This window comes from Stegodyphus dumicola, chromosome 4, assembly GCF_044657685.1.
Source record: "Stegodyphus dumicola isolate Sdum_Otavi_A_Nest chromosome 4, ASM4465768v1".
NCBI lineage: Eukaryota > Metazoa > Arthropoda > Arachnida > Araneae > Eresidae > Stegodyphus > Stegodyphus dumicola.
This window is the reverse complement of record NC_140771.1, coordinates 168,098,572-168,118,416: the sequence shown is the minus strand read 5'-3', so window position 1 is coordinate 168,118,416 and position 19,845 is coordinate 168,098,572.

Genomic DNA, 19,845 nt, shown 5'->3' with positions numbered 1-19,845 from the left:
AATATTTTGTGATATTGCTGTTGAATTGAATTTTATAGTTTAACTGTGAAGAAAATGATATTTAATAAATAAATCTATCATAACTAAAAGTTAAGAAAACATCCCTTTGGGAGTAATGTTACCGATGTGGAATGATGCAGTAAGTTTAGAAGGAAATTTAAATTAAAAAAATTCAAGAAACGTTTTTATGGTGTAATCTTTTATTTAAAACTCTTAAAATAATTAAGGAACTAAAAGCAGAAAGCAATTTATCGTATAGTAGTTTAATGGGAGCAAGAGATTAAATAATTCTCTTTACAACATTTCTTTACAATTTTATATCACGAATAAAGAAAGCGGGGATCGTCCTCGAAAAATATACAAAGTTAATGGCTTACACTTTTGACTACAGAATTCGATCACTAAGTTTTGTTATTTAGGCTACCACGCTTTAATTATTAGAGATACAAAATTGTAGGTGAATTATATAAAGAGAGTTATTTAATCCTCATTAAACTTACATGATTAACAGTTACTAACAGTTACATGGTAAATTATTTTTCTACATTTAGTTAATGAATTATTTTATGAATTTTAAATAAACGTTTATTTTATAAAAGCATTTTTCTTATTTTTAATTTTTAATTTTTTATTTTCATCTTTTTAATCTCATTGGCATGCTATAAACCAAATTATTCAAATAAAAAGTCACATATATATGTTGTATGATCTTAGGTGAAAATAGTAAAATTGTGAGATTTTTTAGTTTGTTCGTTAAATGAAGATACGCATGGTAAATATTTTCAACTTTAAATTAAAAACGTCTGATGTGTTCAGCACATAATCTTCCGCCAATTCTATGTTTTAACTGGCAACGAGCTTGAAGTAAAGTATCACTTCCGGTTGAGCGTTTGTAAACCAAATCTAATTTTGTAACCGTTCATCTATAAATACGAATGCCGCCTAGCTCTAAAAGTATTTATTACCAGAGCACAGGAGCAGTTACAAAGAAAATATACATCAGACAGAACATACACTAAAATGAAGCACCTAACATTTAGAATTAACATTTAAAATTAACATTAGAATTACGGAGATATAATAATGGATACTCTATACTCATCGCAGCTGGAGGTCGACTTACTGTAAGTAGTTTTCGTCGCTACTAGATGGCGTTCAATAAAATAGTTCTGTTATAATTTGTTCTAATAAATAGAAAGGTCTGTAATACGAAATTTAAAGTTATATTTTATTAGGTATAGTTGGTGTTGTGAAAAAAACTTGTTTTTTCTAAATTTATACCAACATAATCAGATGTTTTGCCTTTTTTTATTTTTTTATTAAAAATTGTATTTTATTAGACAGCTAAATTAGTACTATAAATTAATTGGTCCTTGAACAGAAAATTAAATGCTGAAAATAAATACCTTAAAACGACTACAATTTAATTTTTTTCTATGTTACTTTTTAATGTTCTATCTATAGTATAAACAAAAAGGGTTTGTTTATGAGCAGGTAGAGTTACCATTTTTAGTTCTATGGAAGGACAAAATAGTAAAAAATGAATAGTCAACAGGATTGAGTCTAACAGCAAATTGATGAATTATGGAGTCAGCGAGTGGTGTGGCTGTTATGAAAACAAAATATATGTATGAAATACGGAATACTAAATCTACTCAATATATAAGAAAGTAATTAATTTATTTCACTTCTTTTTACAAAGTTATTAGTAAACTTAAACCGAACAATGTCCAAATGTCATATAGTGTTGCCATTGCTCGTTTTGAAATTGTTGAGTTTGTTAATCAAAAATGTTTTTAATGTTTGAAAAAATATGAAATAAATAATAAAACTAATTCCAAATGTGGGCTTTCAGATGTCTATATTCGAACGGCGGACTACGTTATTCAGAATCTGATGCCTGTAGGTACCGTTGTTTTTTCACAGAGAAACTTACATACATACATTCATGTAGATTCTTCATTATTTAATTTCTTTAAATATAATGCAGGACTCTAAATTTGGTGCCAAAAATTTTAAAAGTGAGCCGACATATATAGTGAATCGACGCAAAATGCCAAAACTACATTAAGAGCCCTTCTGAGCTAACGCTCTTTTGGGTTAAAAAAAACTTTAGAAGGTAAGTTTGCTAGTGAATGTTTTACGAATGATTGAATGGATACTGTTGTATGTATATTTAATATTTGCATTTCTTTTTTTCTTTTGCCTTATTTATTTTCTCACTGTTTAATTTTATATTATGATTTTTACAATAACATTCTTTATTTTACTGGCAACATGCTTTATTTTACTATTGAGTTTCTGCGAATGGCAACAGTTGTTCATGTTTATGTTTCAGTAGAATAGCGTTCTTAGCCGCACTTTGCTGCAGACAAATTGTCTCTTAAATATTTCGGGTAAAGTGCAGAATCGTCCACTTATTTGTTTGGCGCTTTTTACAAGAGAAAGAAGAATTGGATTTTTGTCAATTTTCTTCGACTTTTTAAGTGAAAATAGGTCGATGTGTACATGGATAATATCAAGGGAGCGCGCAATGCCATTTTTGTGCAATTCTGGTATATATTTATATATATATATATTTTTTTAAGTGAAAATACTAGGTCGATTTGTACATGGATACCCAGTATGTGCAATTCTTAAAAATGCGCCAAGCAGTGGGCGATTCTGCACTTTCCCCAATATTTCATGTTTTAGAATATCAATAAAGTTTTTATGCAAAGCTGATGCTTTTTAGTTCAAGGCAACTAGATGCTTTTACGCAACATTGAATATCATACAAAGTTTGACGCAAGTAAAAATAGTTTACGGCAGATAGAAGTTTGGTAAATTTCTAATAAATCTGATGACAGTCATAGCTTAGATGACTTACCTTTAGAAAATTTGGAGAATCCGTAAAATTTGAAGACCGCAGATATACATAGATAGGCTTTCTTGTCGTGAAAAGAGTTTGCTGGGGAATTACGGAATAATTTAGAGATAGCAGATGCGTCGCTGTGGAACAGATTTAAGAAGAATTCGAAGTTTCATAAGCATTAGAAGGCTGTGCTAATCAACATTCACAAGAAGGTGTAGCCAAAGATTCGGAATGGTTAAACACTAAAAAAGGAGTAGTTTATAGTGCATCAAACTCTAATTAGAAAAATAAAGACATTAAAGACTTCAACGTATCGTCACATGCTTAAGGCAAACTTCTACTGAATGATTGTTTAGCATCAGATGTTTCTTTCCCTATTTTAAAAGTAGGACTTGTGGATATGGATTTGTGGCTTTTGGAAAATCTAGTTGCGGCTCTTGAAATTTTCTGAATTTTAACATGCGACATTTACTGACATGAAGTTTGGCCATCTCTGAGTTGCACTCAGTATCCATGAATATTTACAGGAAGTTGTAGTTGTGATCTTTTACAGCATATTCGAATTGAATATGGGTTTATGCGAACTGTGATAAAACGAAGAAATACAGACCTAAATAGCGCAATATGGCACTCATATTATTGAAGCACTTGTTTAACTTTAATACAAGCAAATGATTTTTAAAATATATTTATGAAGCTTTCGAGGGGGAAAAGAACTTTGAAGAGCTTACTAAATGCAGTTCAACCTTGGTCCTAATACGAATTAAATATAGTTAGAATCTTTTGTTATAGTAGTTACGGAATCTTTTGTTATAGTAGTTAATTATGCCTCCGAAGAAATTGAGGGCCCATCCCTGACCAATGGATGAGACCGCTGAATACTAGCAATTTGCCCTTGATTTAATCCCGGGGAAACGGGCTGGCTGCATGAGAGTTTTGTTACTTATGGTTGCCATAAATAACATGAATAAGAGCTAGTTTCCCAATCTAAGAAAAGTCCTCTACTAAGGCCTTCTTAGGCATACTGTCGAAAACGGCCTAAAAAGAAAAACTATTAAACAAATTAATAAACAGACAAAGTGACTAGGTGACGCGCGATGAAATGTTATGACTTTATTTTCTTATTTACTTTTGGCAACGATAATGCGTAGTTTTAAACAAAAGAGATATAAGATGGCGGATGTAATTTCGATTTAGTGTTTCTGTATATCTTAACATTGAATTAACTGAAATTAAAAGTTTTTTCTTTCTTGAGATGTAGATTTTATGAATATATTTCCGAAATTATCTTTAGGCAAGCTCACCTGGAATCGAATTTTTAGAAGGAAGATAGATAAGTGAAAACTTTTTTCTTAATTTTACAACTTAGAATTTGAAAAACCTAAGAATTAAGACGTTAAGGTTCTTAGAGATTTCTAAACATATAAACTTAGGGAGTTTATCGCAATAGAAATAAACAATGATTTTCGGCGCTTTGGAGGTGGTCAAATTGATTCTGATGATGCCATATGTTTACATTCCTTTAGAACTTTATTCAGCAGAGAGATGTTCAGAGCATCGTACGTTTCGCTGTCCGTTTTGCAATCTTCGAAAGAATATATCATTACAAAAGGAAATTTTTCTATTTTGCTTTACGAGTACAAATTAGGAAACAAAGCTGCAGAGGCTGTTAGAAGAATATGCTTCGCTTTTGGAGGGACGTCAGTGAGTGAACGGACTGCTCTAAAGTGCTTCAGCTGACTTTGTTTACAAAGATAAAAACCTTGAAAACAAGCCTCGTGTTGCTTGTCCATTCACCCTCGACAAAGTCCAGCTGGAGGAGGAAATCAAGCAGAATCCTCACCAAACCTGCTAGAAGCTTGCACATGATTTTAGAGTACCTGACGAAACCATTCTCATAACCTTGGGATGACATGAAAGCTAAGCAAGTTAGTTTCTTGTGTCCTGTCCAAGGAAAATAAGCTTCAACGGTTGAACCTGTGCTTGTCGTTGCTGTCGCACTATAATAAAGCTTCGTTCCTGGACCAAATCTTGAGATCTGCCGAAAAATGGATCATGTATGATAAACGCAAGAGTTGATTGACTTCCGGTTTGGTCTAATTGGCCTCTAAACCGGACATTCATCAAAAGAAGGTAATGAATACTGTGTGTTTGGTCGACCAGCGCTGGCATAGTCCACTAAGAGAAAACGGAAAAACCATAACAGCCAAGCTCTACTCGTCACAGTGTAAGGATCTTAAGTTTTACTAACGTTTATTTTATTTTAAAACTGTACTATATTTTCTTATTTTTCCACTTCCGGCCAGAATTAAATGCGTTAACTTATTCATGCAAATTGTACTTGCTAATACCCAAGTATTTAAGTTGTGGCTTTTTGCCAAGAGTTAGAGAGAGAGGAGAAAGTGAGCCACCTGGCCACTGCATTTCTGTACGAGTTTTTAATCAGTTGCTGCTTGCCTTTAAGGCCAGAGGTTTAGTCCTCTTGAGATTTAAAACGTATTGTAGCTTCGGCAGTTTGCTTACTACATAACGTAAAACTTTTAAAAAGGTCACTCTTAGTGTTAGGCATTTGTAAACTAATTCAAAGTTAATTCTTAGTTATAATTTTAGTTAGTAGTTTTATATTTTTACGTTCAGACCACAAATGGTTGGTCTCTGTATCTCGAAGTACGGGAACATCTGTAATCTTATAGAGAATAAAGGGTTCAGTACACTCTTCCTGCAGGTGTTGCCCATTCCACACATTTGAACACAGCTTGAGTAAGTTCTCTGTTCCTATTCAGGACACGTAATATTTCCAAAGCAGATCAAAAGACATACAAGTCCTGACAACATTGCAAAGAGTTTCAGCTTCACTGCATCAGAAGCAGCCAGCGCTGGTCAACAGAAGAGTTCTTCACCTGCACGATAATGCCAGACCTTATACGGCAAAAACGACAAAAAAAGTCATCAAAACACTGGGCTGGCTGGGAAGTTCTGCCTCAGCCCCCCTATTCTCCAGCATCGCTTCATCGACGTATAATCTGTTTTTGGCCATGGATAACACCAGCAGGAACAGCAGTTCTGAAAACCTGACGAAGTCACAAATGCTGTATCACAACGATTGGTCTATGGGAAAAAGGAATCTTTTTTCAAAAACGGCATTTGTAATCTTGTGTCTTGGTGAGAACTTGTAATTGAAGCAAACGGTGATTATTTGAAAGAATAAAACACGTGTTTAAGATTTTTGTGAGTCGTTCTTGATGAGTAACGAAAACCACACGAATTTTCTTGGTTACCTGGTAGTTATAATCGTTAAACTCTTGTATTTAGTCACTTCTTCTATGAGGTATCTCTCCCGCTTTCCTAGCGTGCCTTCGTGGTGTAGTGGTTCTGCATGCTGGGCCGGTATTCCAGAGGTCCGTGTTTCAATTCCCGGCGAAGGCGTTGCTAATTTTTCCTCTCTCTTGCTTCCAAATAAATCTTAATCCCTCTACACTTCTGCCGGTTCTCAACAAGACACAAGATTACAAATGCCATTTTTGAAAAAAAATCTTTTTTCCATAGTTCAAAAGTTGTGATGCAGCCTTTGTGACTTCGTCAGGTATTTCTTTGTGTCTATAATGTAAATAACGGCTAATTTCATTTAGAAAATCCTTTATAGTTCAGATAGCTTGTGCATGAGATGCGTTATTAATTAGTAAATGAAAAGCTGCATTTCCATCCTAAAGATAAACGTAACTTAGTCAAAACGTGAGAAGTGTAAAAATTATGATGTGAATGAAAGAAGTAAATACATAAAGGAGTGAATTAAGTGTCTCTAATGATTAGAAATAACTACAAAATTTGTGGTATGCATGAATGGAATAAGGAATGTGGTCATAAAACTAAGAACTACTGATGAAAGTTGCGAATTTGTTCTAAATATTATCTTTAAAGTTGAAAATACAACAAGTTTGTTTTGTGATCCTTGAAATAGTCTGAATTAATTGAATAATTGAATAGTCTAATTGAAATTAACGATAATGCCAGTATTTAAAATATTTTGTAAAAGATGCTTAAAAACGTGAGAAAGATTACGAAGTAAACTCAGAAAATTAAAATATAAGGTTATAGTAAGTTTGTAACAATAAATTCAGGAAAAATTTTGTTGTATATGCTATTTAATAAAATAATATAAAAATATAAATGATTAGAATCATTTCTGTGAATGAATAGTTACGAGCTGGTAACATAAGAAAGAAACAAAACAGGAAGAACATAATAACAATATGCAGAAATAAGTTCGAAAGGTTTAAGATATTGAAGAACAAAACGAGCTGATAATATGAAATGAAATAACTTAAGAAGTACACAAGGAGAGGCGCAATTACAGAATGAAGATAATATAACAAGTAAATTATACTATTAAATCCTAAATTGCATGCCAAGTAAGGTAAAAACGGAGAATTCAACGAAAGGGGCAAAAATAATGATTTATAATTATGGGTGAAAAGTATATGACTGAAAATGTCAGAATATAAAGGAAATTACAAAGATCGTGAAAGGTCTAACAAAGATTTAATTTCTGAAAGAAATTAAAACACTGTTAAAATAAAGTAAAATGTAGAATAATAAAAGTATATCTTTTAAGATCGGGAGAATGAAAGCAGCAGTTCCAGCTCGAAATTAGTTGAAAGCTAAAAAGAAGTTGTTCAATTAAATAAGATACTAAGAATAAAATTCGAATAGGAATTAGCAATTTCAAGATAAAATTAAATGCATAGGAAAAAATCGTCAAAATGTGAAAAAAAGAGTAAAAATTTACAAGGTTAAAATGCAACAAAAATATAAAATGAAGTAAAATAATAAGTAAAAAAACTACAAAAAAAAATATGATTGAACAAAATCTTTGAATCTCTTAGCTCGCTTTTATTGCGCTGTTAGCTGCGTTATGGGCTAACTAGCTGGGGCTGCCACCTTTTACGCACTGCAATTGCGAGTTGTCGATCGTGGAAAAGAACGGCATTTTCTCTCTATTCTGACATAAAGAACATTTTTTTTTTTCCCAGAAAATTTATAAAATTTTAGGAGATTTTCTTATAAATTTGTAAAAGTTTCGCTTTTACCTTCATTTAAGTTATTTCTGTTCTATCATTTTTACTTCTCCTCGTCGAAACAATACGAATTTGAGTAACAGAGCGTTATTTTAATTATTTATTTTTATTTGCACATTTATAGTAATATTTGAAAGTCCTTGTGAGCTACGTCATTCCAGCTGTAGCCAAATACTTAGTTTAAACTTAATCCGGTAGCACCCTCCACTGGCAGAATAGGTAAATCCGCTGAGCAATTAGTAGTTCGACTCAGATTTAGAATCTCGGCAAATGCATTGGCTAAGCGCTGTTTTTTCACAACTTTAAATTGAGTTACTATACATAAACTCAATTCAAAATTTCGCTCCTCCAACTAGATATTAAAAAGGTACCTTTCTTAGTTATAGATTTTAATGATAACATTTTTATGATACATTATTGAGATCAATTTGCGCAGGAAAAAAGTGGGTGTTGCCATTCGAAAACTTTGAAATGTTTTCACCGTAACCGTTATCGTGAGAGCTCTATTCTATTTCGAGCTCATATCTTCAAACACAATATCTGAAATTTCATTTCGATTGGTTGAGCGGATAAGTCGCTAGAGGTTGCTATACCAGAGAAGCTTTTTAATGATCACCTTGTTTTTCTGTTATTTATCTCCGAAGTTTATCCTATAAAACTAGGTCAAGACTTATTGGACCTTTATGAAAGAGAAAGACTGAACAGTCTTTGGAAAGAGTGGGATGATTTACTGCAAAGTGTATAAATGTCAAGTACTTTCTCACGATACACTGATCACCGTTGAGTTGAATGAGAGCTATATTTTGGAAATGAGAGAACTGTCCAAAAAACATAAGCACATATGTTGAATAAAATCAATAGGTTTATACAAGGCTCAAAATTTATGAATAATTCAATAAATAAAACAATGCGAAGAAGCACTGGTGTTCAATTTTGGATTACTGCCCTTCAAAGCGTTTTTCATGGACAGTAATTGGGAAAGATTTTAGAAGTTTGTACCACTAAAGGGCTAATATAAAGCATTAAAAAATAAACGATGATCGTTAAATTTTTCTTTGTCTCCTTTTAATACCTCGAAAAGATGTTATTGTTTTCAGTTACAATAAAATCCCCCCCAGGGGTCGACGTAGAGAACTCTGCGAAGCTACTGGCTAGGATCTGTACCTAGGCAGTCTCGGCCACGGGGGTATAAAATTTATGAACTTGGTGGTTCTGAAGGCTCTGGGAAAGGTCACTCATTGGCCGGCCTCGGAGTCTGGCACGTCCTAGCGCGGCTTCCCCCGGGGTCGCTGGGTAATGTCCCGCTGCGACGGGCTCGCCCGAGCGACTGGCAGGAGCATTAGACGACCGGTGCTGCCTGGTGTCTTATCCAGGTGGTGCGCGGCTCCACTGGAGGGTAATAGTGGAGGTTGAACCTCCACGACGTGCCCAAAGGTGGAGTCGACCTGTAGTGAGATTAAGTTACTCGGAACAGGGAAGCCCAAACGCCATAGTTACAATAAAATCGTATCCGTCATAAATAAAGGTAGTTACCCATTGACGATCCAGACGAACTTTTATTTATGTCTAAAGTAATAAAACAATAACTCTGACAACACAATTTAAGTTGATCATATAAAAAGTAATTATATCTAAAAATATTTTTAAGAAATTTAATTGCATTTTCGGTTTTGTATCGTAAGTAAAATAAGTTTATAACACCTAATGACAGTGTCGAAAGTAAAATTTCTAGCTTTCTTGTGTACATTATTGCCTTCATGAAAAATAATACTTCATGATAAAGATGAAATTTTGTAGCAAAATACAGTCTGAAAGCTTCTCTCTACATTTCTTAAAAATTTTGCCCAAACTCTAAAACACTTTTATAACATTTTGATATTTTCCTGTTTCGAGTCGAGTTTGAATATTTTTAAAAATGTAAAGATTTATTTTTATTATATAGCAACCGTACATGTAATTTTTTACCAAATATTTTTCAAAATAAGTATATAAAAATAAAGCAAAGAGAAATCCCAAGTTATACTTATTTTTCTACCTGAAATCTAAAAGTTGGTATCTGCAAGGAATTTCAATTTATAATTCAAACGCAATGACAGCTAAATGTTAAAATTTTCAGTTTTAAATTTTGAAATTTATTCAAATAATCGTAATATGTTGAAGTTATCAATAAGATACTTATTTAAACAAAAAAAAAAAAAAAGAAAAGAAAAGAAAAGAAAAGAAAGAAAGAAAGAAAGAAACTTCCCAAGCGAGACAAAACTTGAGAATAAATAATCACATTTATTCTCTTTCTTTTAAAGATTAGAATTTTCTGTGATGTATGCAGAAAAATGGTATTTGCTTGCAAATAATTGTAAACTTCCTTGTTCCGTACTACACATTTCAGGGATGCGTTTCATGAAGGTTCCATTTTCATAAAGTTTGTAATCTTGGAAGAAAATTAATAGAAAGAACTTTTTTCAGAAATTGTAAATACTTATCGGCAGTCTGGTTCGTTACGTAGGCCTGTTAATTTTTATCTAAGGAAAAAAAAAATTACACATATAAATGCACTCTCAAACAAAGTGATTATTTTTATTGCAAAAATTAGTAATTGCGAATCTTTATTTTTTAACGAACACTAAAAATTTCTCAAATTTGTTTATACCTTAGTCTACATTAATTAGCTCCATTTTCAGATTTCCCGGAGAGTTACTCACGCTCGTTTTTGGTTGAAAATAATGTACAATTAGACTCTTGACCAATAAAATCTTTAAAATTTTTCTTCAAATTCTTCATAACAATGCTAATTAATTTACGGGAAATATATTTGCCGGCCGCATAAAATTGCTTCGACTCCAGTATCAAAATACTGCAGTAGAGCCCGAAAAAGAACGCTCATATTACGTAATATCCTCTTCTAAGATATTCCGCCCCCCGGGGGTCGACGTAGAGAACTCTGCGAAGCTACTGGTTAGGATCTGTACCTAGGCAGTCTCGGCCACGGGGGTATAAAATTTATGAACTTGGTGGTTCTGAAGGCTCTGGGAAAGGTCACTTATTGGCCGGCCCCGGAGTCTGGCACGTCCTAGCGCGGCGTGGTTCTAGTAACCCGGGGGTCTCCCCTGGGGTCGCTGGGTAATGTCCCGCTGCGACGGGCTCGCCCAAGCGACCGGTGCTGCCTCGGGTGCGTCCCAGGTGGTGCGCTGCTCTCCTGGAGGGTAATAGTGGAGGTTGAACCACCATGATGTGCCCAAAGGGGGAGTGGACCCGGAATGAGATTGAGTTCTCGATACGGGGAATGCCTTAATTTTCTTCTTCTTCTTCTAAGATATTCCGATATAAAAACATAAAAAACCACACAGAGTACATGTTTCCATCACAAATCCTTCATGAGGGCATCCCTTCCATAGAAGATAGCCATCAGATGGTTTGTTGCATTAAAATGCGTTACATTGTTATTATTTGATGTTGCACATTAACAATAAATATATTTAATGCTATGCTCAAAAAAGATATACTAAAGTACGTGCACTTATTACACACACGGTAGGGCGATGCCCAGAAACCTCACAAGTGACTTCGTCACATTTTCTGAAACTTAAATTTTTTGCATTTTGAAATGAATCTCAAATTTTCTCTAGGTATGGAGTTCCCGCGGATTATGTTTTCCCATCTAAGAAATTTCATCCTGGGACAACAGCATTTATTTTTAGGAAGTTTTTGGAGTTTAATAATTTTTTAAGCGGACAAAATTTTAATTTTCAAAATTTTACTTTTGTTGAAACAGAAAATGTCTTATTTTTTAATCCAGGGATGTCATTGCACAACTAAAAACAACTAAGAAGCCATTTTTTTTTTCAAAATGAAAAAAAAAAAAAAAAAAAAAAAAAATTAAGAAAATTTAAACTATTTTAAATTTCGCTTGCAAAATATTTATTAGAAGGTGACTTAAAATTAACACCATTAATAATGTCATAGAGGAAAAACTCAAATTTCTATTTATTTTCTATCTAAAATCTAAAGTTTGATGATACTTGCAAGAGATAATTATTGGTCACAATTTGTATTTCAAACATACTAACAGGAAAATATTAAATTCCTAAATTGACATTCTTTTCAAATAATTCTCGCATGTTTAATTAAGCATTAAATAATTTACTTATATTTAACTTAAACTAAAAATAAATAAATTATGGAAAATTCAGACAAATTTTTCCAAATGGAACAAAACTGGAAATGAATAATGACAACCTAACTTCTTTCTCTTATTTATTAAATTTTCCTTTGGAGCATAAATAAAAATACATATGTTTATACGCAAGTAATCATAAACTCTTTATTTCTTACTACAGCTTGACACTTGATGGTATTAGATTATGATAAAGTTTGCATCCTTGGAGAGAAATTAATGGAAATAATCTTTATCACGGCTTGTAAATGCTCATCTGTTAATCGGATTTTTTCTTATCAATTTTCAACTGTTGAAAAAACGCTGTTCGCATATAAATGTATTCCCAAACAAAACGATTACTCTTACTGCAAACATTCGTGATTGAGCTTATTTATTTTTTGACAAGTGCGAATAAAAGTTAATGAAATTTGTATCTTGAATCTTTGAATAAGATTGTAAGTTAATTAACTACAGATTTTCTGACGTGATGGTCACGTTCGTTTTTAATGGAAATGAAAATAATATAAACTCGAACTTCAAATAACGGAATCTTGAAATTTTCTCAACCCCGTATTTGCAATACGTACGTAAATGAAATATATTCGCTGGCCGCATAAAATTGCTTCGTGGGCTGCCACTTTGACACCTGTGTTTTAATCTATTGAGCGATTTCTTGTTGTCTGTCTATTGTGTGTTAAAATATGCCATGATGGGATTTTATTTTATTGAAAATTTTAATAATGATATAATTTAAATCTGTATGAAAATTTTATGGATATAGATAGGAATATCATACCGCGCTCGCTGCTAGTTATTGAACATTTCTGGCCAAAAGACCAACATATATCAGAGTGAAGAATGAATAGCTTTTTAACAATTAAGGCTCTAATCGCTCTATCTATAATTCGAGCCTTTATTGACACTTTTTAAAAGCACTAAAAAACAGAATGTGTTTTTATAAATCTTGTATCTGATATTAATTAACTAGTTATTATGATTTTGATCTTTACTATAATGTCTTCCTTCCATATTCCTCCCTAGAGTGCAAATTAGATTTGAAAGTATGTAAGTTGAAGATTTTAAATCTTAGCGATATCCAATTTCTGGCAACCGCGTTGCGCTGTTAAAATTCATCGCTAACTCTACTTAAAATAATATTGCGACTTTCGGATTATCTCGCTAGCTGATAGCGCAGTCAAAATAATTGTTCCAGCTTGTAGCTTATTTTATTCAATATGCAGTTTTAAACTAGTATATCAACGTTTAAATTTAAGTGTCTGTTACTGTTAATTTTAAAAGCCACAAGTAATGGTTTGTCTGTAGCGCAAGTTGTGCCTTTTATTTTCAGTTCAGACTAAATAAAAAGGTTATTTTAAAACCTTCTTCAGTACTTTGTGACTCTCCCCCGGGGGTCGACGTAGAGAACTCTGCGAAGCTACTGGCTAGGATCTGTACCTAGGCAGTCTCGGCCACGGGGGTATAAAATTTATGAACTTGGTGGTTCTGAAGGCTCTGGGAAAGGTCACTTATTGGCCGGCCTCGGAGTCTGGCACGTCCTAGCGCGGCGTGGTGCTAGTAACCCGTGGGGTTTTCCCCCGGGGTCGCTGGGTAATGTCCCGCTGCGACGGGCTCGCCCGAGCGACTGGCAGGAGCATTAGACGACCGGTGCTGCCTGGTGTCGTATCCAGGTGGTGCGCGGCTCTGCTGGAGGGTAATAGTGGAGGTTGAACCTCCACGACGTGCCCAAAGGCAGAGTCGACCTGTAGTGAGATTTAGTTACTCGGAACAGGGAAGCCGAAACCCATAGTACTTTGTGACTATTTAAAATGTAGCGATAACTCGTTATCTTGTCTAGTAAGTTCTGCAATACTTAACTTTAGTTTCAAGATCAATCGTAACCCAAAATTCTTTTTAAAAAATTATCTAAGCGTTTTAGTTTCTTGCATTGACTGCTTATGTTCCTGCTATGCTCATGTTCTTCTGAACTGCTTATGTTTAAAATGCACACTGTATTCATAAATCTTACCCGATCTCTATTGCTGCCACTGCAGGTCGTAGACATATATTTATAAAAATATTTCAAACGATGCAAATGCTCATATTTTGCAATTATTATTTTTTTAATGTCAATTTTGTAAGAATTGCGTAATTAAGGTTTTATACGTTCCTCCGAGCCTTACACTCATGTTTAGGAAAATTTTATACTCATTATACTAAAAGATTAAATACTGTTACGAAATATCCAGCTGCGATAAAATACCTTCCCCGCAAAGCGGGGTTGGGGTTGCCAAAAAATGGCAAGGGAAGGCATGGTTGTCATATTTGGCGAGAAATCACCCATTTGGCGAAAAATTAGCGATATGTCATAGAACTTTCTAGAACGAATTCTTACCGGTTTGGACCATAATGTTCTGGACTGATTCAGCAGTCAGTGTCTCGCCTGTCTAGTTGATCTCGAGTTAGCGCCTCGTCGAGTTTTATCTTGTGTGTGTTGAACTCCAAGAACGACCGAACCGAGTCGGGAGCTGTACTCTAGCGCTTATCGTCGAATGAATCACGAATTGTAGCGTGGAGAGTCTCGAGAGTACGTAGAGTTAAGAGAACCACAGAACCGAGTCCGGAGCTGTGCTCTGTTGCTTTGCCGTGAAGCTGTCTCCACCGTTATAGTCTGATAGCCTGAAGGCTGTGTCGCTGATTGTTTCAACGTGCTGGTCGTAGTTTTTCGACGATTGAAACGTGCTTTTGGAGCTGTATGGGCTAATAATTTGGATAGTAAATTTTGAAATTTTTCTTTTTTAATTTTGATGACATAAGGAACAGAAGAACTAATACCACATTCCTCCACATTCCTTCCTAATATTTCTGGTCTCTCCTTTTAGTAGACGATTAAAATTCCTTAGAGAATTGTTTAAAGTCACATGTTTTCTTTTTATTCCTTTATCAATGCTTTTATCAAGTTTTGAAAATAATTTAAATAAATAAAGAAAGTAAGCGATATCAGACGCTTTTCAGCGTCTGGGAACAGCTGAAAATTTCGCGCCCCCCGCCTGCTTACCAAGAATGGAAAACATTTCATCCTAAAATTTTCTAATATCAGTTTGGCACCTCCTGGTTTCTACTCTCGAGGACAGGTTTTCCCCCTTGCTCCTCCTTAGGTACGTCACTGATGATATTTAAATATGAAGTTTCAAACAAAAGTTTGGTTTGGTTTATTTGATAATGGCAAAGTAGTCGAGGGCTCTCAGCCTAGAAAGAAAAATGCCTTCGAGGAGGACTATTTAAGGAAAACTGCTTGTATACATGTTACACCTGGGGAAAAAGACGAAAATGCCCATGCTGCTAGACCATTCGCCGAGATTCGAACCACGGATCGAACGAGCAGTGTTCAGCTACTTTACCGCTCTGCCGCTGGTGCACTTCAGACAAAAGTCTAACTGAAAATGAGGATGAACAAGAAGCAAGATTAAGCAAGAATTCTTACTGAAGGGAATGTTCGAACGTTAGTAGTGTACCTTGTAACGAGAACATCGGTAATAGGAGGTCAGTCTATCAAGTCTACCGAACCATTGGATATCTGATTATCATAGCTGCAGAATAAAAAATAAATAAATAAATAAATAAAGTTTTAGTGGCTTTTCCCATTGAAAAATGTTTAACATTTATCCAATTAAATTTTTTTTCAACGGTGTGCTACTGTATCCTATACATAAAGTAAAATAAAGAAAATTTTATATTTAAATTTACAAAACATGAGAAAATAGGTCGAAAGAGAAGTTCCTTGCCAAATACAGAGGTTGCGATTACGAATAAAAAGGATTAAAACAATAGAAATTTGAAAAGTAAGAAACCCTTGAATGACGTTGCTTTCAACGCATTTTTCATATTCTAGAAATTCTAAAAATCATAGATTTGTCAAAAATGAATTTGATGAGCAAATAAGTATTTGGAAAGATGAGGAAACAAGCAGCAATTTTATCTCAAAAAAGGAGGAATTTTAATCCAATTTTAGGTCCATTTCGCTCACTTCTCCTCTAGAACAGTTTTTCTTGTTTTGATAATGGATGGGTTGACCACTCGATCATGTTTTCCAATGCTTTCGTGTCTGTTTTTTCTTCTTTCCAGCTGCTATTCTCCATAATATTGAAATAATAATATATCTGAAGACAATCGAATTTCCTCTTAAAATCGGAGCTTTATGGTACACTTTGCAATCTCTTCAAGCGTTTTTCTTATCTTGTTCTGATTGTACAGATTTCGTGGCTTTCTGCGTTGCAGCCGGTTGTCTTTCTTACTCATCAACTGTCAGATGATGTGAAGTGGAAATTTTTGTTATTGTAAATGTGTCATTTGGAGTGTATACCCAAAAGCGAGGAAAATTTCTTACGTCACGCCTCGATACTTGCATTGACGATACTTACACCAAGAGGCCTCACTCCGCGTTTCATTATGCCTAAACGCTTTCCAAGAATAGACTGGCTGAATTGTCTGAATTGTTGATGAGACGTTCTAATGTTATGCTCCTTCGGATTGTGAAGGCGGAGGCCGTAACATAGCTTATTTCAAGTGATTTATCCCAATCCTTGACAGCGAATAATGGGATATACCTTTTCCTAGAATAAAATTCCTTTCTCTAAGCACGCTGCGTCTTCATAACTCTACTAATTTCACATTAATTAGCACTCGAAATCTAGTATTATTTTCAATAGACGAATTTCGTGTCATGGCAACATAGAAATTTTTGCTATTTAACTTGTGGGAAATGTCTATTGCGAGCCACGTGCGTAAGAGATCCAATGAAAGAAACGAACAGCCTAAGATTTAAAAAATTAAGCTTTATTTTAACGTGTTCAGTACTATCAATTTATGATGGTTTCTTTTCCTTACTTTCTCTGGTACTGCTGTTCCAAACAGTTAAGTATATAATTCTATAAATTAGGTAACAAATAACTCCAAATAATGATTATTGAAGAAGTCAAACAACAAGAATCAGAGTAATATTTGTAAATTTTACATGACTAGTTTCCATGGTTTAACTACAGAACTATCTTTTTCAGTGCAAATAAAGGATTGAGATTTGGTGATAAGATAAGAAATTATTTAAGACAATTTTTCTTATTACCATACCTTATCTCGTTCACTTGCAACAAATATATAATTGAAATGTCTTTGTGGCAGTATGCTTGGCCGAAGAAGACATTTAATTACATACTTGCATGGTTTGTAAATATGTAATTGAAACTGAAATTTCATTGCATATTTGCATGCTTGCGTAAAATTAGCTTGACAGCCGCATGCAGCCGATTGGTTGCCAGTTCGTGACCACTGGTCTACGTAGCCTTTAAAATGTTCATTTCGGATCTACGTGGAGGATCCTGGTAGTTTACAAATGAAACCAGTTTTGACAATTATAAATTAGAAGTAATTTTTGTATTTATAATTCCTGCCGCCTCCTAAAAAACTTACCATACAAGCTTTTTCAAAAGACCCCCAAATTCAAGCAATTTTTTGCGGACAGTTTTCCATGAATTCAGATACACTTATTTAACCATAGCTATAAATTCGAGCAATTTGGGGGAGATAAATTTCCATGAATTTAGATACATTTAGCTAGTAACAGAAAAAATCGATAAAACTGTAATGGTCATTACCAGAGTTGTCAAACTGTTTAATTAAAAAAAAGTCATTAGAATTTTTTTAATGTATGCCAATTCTGTTTTTAAATTTGTTTGAATGCGAGCATCTCAATTTAAAATAGAAAATGAAGCAATTCGAACTACTAATAATCAATAATTCCATGAATAGGTTTTTGTGATTTCTTTGCATTTCTTTCTTAAAATGCGGCTCTTGCGTTAAAGTTGTCTGGAATACAGACTAGACTGAAAGTAGGCCAAGAGTATGATATTCTCATAGTATGATATTCACATAATCTATTTGAAAAATGTCTCGTGGCTAGCATTTTAAAATCTAGTGAACACCATTTAACCACGAATGAACTCTTGTATAGCATTTTAAAATTATAGTGAAACACCATTTGTACATTTCCACGGTCACACATCTTTTCATTCTTTGTCCAGATCTTCGTTTCCTGCCCTTGATACCAGCAAAATAATTCACTTACTTGACGCAAAACTTCGCTTAAAAGTCACCTAACTTATTTATGGATGTTTCTTTTCATGGAGCTAGAACAGTTATACCGAATATCATTTCTCTCTTTCTGTAGCAGATAGAGGCTGTGAAATACGATTTCAAGAAAGGAAAACTTCGGCTACCTCAGATTACGAAATGCCATATTAAGAATTAATTGTAATTATTATTATATGCAATTAATATATCTGCTTTTCGACCCCCCTCACTTTCACCATACGTTAATAATTTTACACGGTAAATTACACACATTTCTTTGAGATGCGTGGCTTGTTCTAAAATATACATAGCTAGTCATTTTCTCCGTAAAGTTACAGCTTCGGCATCTATGTATGCAATATAGTTGTCAATCAATAGTTAGAATCTTTCGCTTTTGGGCCGAAAGTTCTTAATCTCACTTTCGAAACTCTTTCTCACGCAGTTCTGACTTCTCAAGCTCTATAATTCTCATTATAGGACATAGGAAGAATTTTCACATTTTTAAATATCTTATGAGATAACGTTTGTGAGATTTATAAAAATTTTCAAAGATTTTTATGAAATTTTTCAGTGATCAAAAGCCTAGGTGCCATTCATGCTGACACACTCAGGAACTGTGATTCGCACTTTTGATAACTTTCCGCCAATGCATCTTTGGTCTGTAAATGTAACGTTTATGTGGATATCATCTTGTAGGATAATACAGCTTTATCGGCGTTGAAAATGTAGTCTTCTTCGTCTTCGCGAGAGCTATCATTTCGAGCATTCTCCTTTCATTCTCACCTTTGCTGACATTAGATTTTAAAGCATTTACTGAATGACCAACAATTTTTCCTGAAGATATATTCTGTTTCTTGAATTTATCCAAACAACAAATAGAGAAGAAAACGTACTCTAACTAAATTGTTTGGCATATTCATTGATCTTTGTTTGAAGAGTTTGTTCAGATATTGGCAGACTGCTGCTTCTGTGAATGGTGAACCAATTCAGCAACGTTTCTTCAACATAATTATACATGATTTTCGTGATCTTTTCCTCGTATTCAGATTTTTCCATAAGTAAAAATTATTGAATTTTTTTTTCTCGTGTAGTTTAGATTTAGATAAATTATGTTTCCGGCAGATATACACTTAAATGCATATCTTCAGAATTTTTCGTATAATGCTCGCCTTACCTTCAGTGCAGAATGATTCCTGTTTACAGCTTGCCATATGGATGAATTTTTGACACAGAAACTTTTCACTAATACAGGATAAAGGAATTCAAAGAATAACTTTTGCGCATCTAGAAAAGTTGGAAAAAAAAAAAAAAAAAATCTGAAATGTTTCAAATTTTAAATTACGTCCAAAAGGGCGTTTTTTTAACGTTTTGTTTGTTACCTTTATTAAATATCATGTTCTTTGCACTTAAACCATAAAATTTAGTTCAATAGCAATGTCGCAAAATAATTTTAAAATGAGCATATCGTTAGAATTTCCCATACACAGTTCGACGCGCCGGAGATAAAAAGGTTTTTTCCCCCGTAGAGTGTTGCTATTGCTCGCTTTGAAATCGTTGAAATCGTTTGAAATCGAAATTACTCAAAAATTCGTTAAACTTTTACAAAATATGAAATCGATAAAAAAACAAATTTCAAATTT